The 1,908-nt window shown below is 38.6% G+C and overlaps 1 pseudogene; it reads right to left on the bottom strand.

Moving 5' to 3' along the window:
- Positions 1 to 1,267: 1,267 nt before the first annotated feature.
- Positions 1,268 to 1,571, bottom strand: LOC102818556 (annotated as a pseudogene).
- Positions 1,572 to 1,908: the final 337 nt, after the last annotated feature.

Raw genomic sequence — 1,908 nt, 5'->3', positions numbered from 1 at the left:
GACATATTGTCAGAAGGGACCAGTCTCTGGAGAAGGATATCATGTTTGGTAAGGTGAAGGGTCAGAGAAAAACAGGGAGACCCTAACGAGATGGATTTGCAAAGTGGCAGCATCAATGGGCTCAATTGTGGCGACAATAGTGAGGTTGGCCCAGGATCAGGCAGTGTTTCATTCTGCTGTGCATCAGGTTGCTGTGAGTTCGTACTGACTCTATGGTACCTAACAACAACAAAACTCCCGCCCTAAGAATGGTAGTGGTGGTGGTTGTATTCCAACTCATTATGACCTTGTGTAGGGTTTCTGAGGTTGCAACTCTTTAAAGGAGCAGAAAACCTCATCTTTTTCCTAAAGGTTGACTGGTGGATTTGAACCACTGACCTTGTTGTTAGCAGCCCAATGTGCAACTCCCTGCACTACCAGGTTACCTAATTTATAGATATAGATTTAATTAATTATACACATGCACACACACACATATATAATTTATAATTTTTTTTTTTTACAGTTTTTACAAATATTTTTGTTTATTTTAATGAAGCTGGTACAGACAATGTCCTTTTAAAACCCATATCCCAGGCCAAAAAGTACAAACAAAATAAAAAAAGAACAGTGTTCAGTAGTATATACTTCCACATGAATATTTTTATTAACTGCTAATGAAATTGAGAACTTTGCTGGTATCTTCTGGCAAGGATTTTATTTTCATCTTAAACTGCTTTGTCTCTTCAGTGAAGCCACCTTTGGAGTTAGTCATGGCTCTCACATGTGCCATCATGACTCAATCATGATTTCTCTTCTTTTGGTCCAGACCCTCAGGTTTCAAACGTAGCTTCAAGGTATGGAAAGGTCATTTTTCCACAGTTCAGTTGTCTGAAAACTTCCATCTCCCACTGAAAGTCATAGTCCAGGAGTGAAGCAATCACATGCTAGAACTTCAGGGCCATTTGGAAAGTCATTATGAACACTTGAATTGGTGGATCTTATTTATCCCACAAGCCTGAAAATGCACAGTCCTGAAAAGGTGACCTCTCTGTGCACATAGGTCATTTTAAGAAGAGGGCTCTATGAAGGGGGCTGAGGCTTGATTACCAAAAATCAGCACAATGAAAACAAACAATAGTGAATAATGAGCACCAGAATTCAAAATACCAGATGCTTTAAAGAGAGATGCCAGTTTTCAATGCCATTTTGAACACCACATTACAAAAGAACTATTTTTTAAAATAAATAAGAATTAAGGAAAAAGAAAAAAAAATTAAGAGAATATCTAAACTGTTGAATGACCCCCTGTTTGTTCCTGATAAACTTCAATCACATCTTCTTCCTCCATTCCCAGTTCTTTTGGAGTGTGATTATCAGCAATTCTCTGTCCTTCAAAGAGAAACCTGAGTGAATTCATTGGAACCCCCTGTCTTTGATAGTATGATAGTAAGTTTCTTGAGATGTGTTGTCATTTTCACCTTAAAGTGTATCTCATTGCTATCCTGTCCAATAACTTTGAGTTTAATGTATTCTCCTTCCTTCTTATCCCCCAAGTCCTCAGTTGAAGGTTTCGCCTCCTGGTCAGACATGGTGGCAGTGGCTTCACCCCGGGGGTCTCTGCACTGCAGAGACCTTGGCCAGGCAGAATCTCACTCCAAGGTTTACAAATCCGTCTATCTTCCACCACAGCACCTAATTTATAATATTTTAAGGTCATATCTTTGTTTTTATTTTTCCAGATAAAGATGATATAGGTATATGTGGTACCCTAGTAAAATCTTGATTTATCAGTAGTCTGGGTTAAACAATCTGGCACTCGTCTATTAAATGCTTCAGTAAGCAGTCACACTCAATTCCCAATGAACTCCAGTGTGTTTCTAAGATGCCACCTTAATTTATTATCCTGCTTTTAGCCTAAAGGTTTTT

Source organism: Chrysochloris asiatica, unplaced genomic scaffold (assembly GCF_000296735.1).
Source record: "Chrysochloris asiatica unplaced genomic scaffold, ChrAsi1.0 scaffold00177, whole genome shotgun sequence".
NCBI classification, from domain to species: Eukaryota; Metazoa; Chordata; class Mammalia; order Afrosoricida; family Chrysochloridae; genus Chrysochloris; species Chrysochloris asiatica.
The sequence above is the reverse complement of the archived record's forward strand: the minus strand, read 5'-3'. Positions and strand labels throughout refer to the sequence as shown.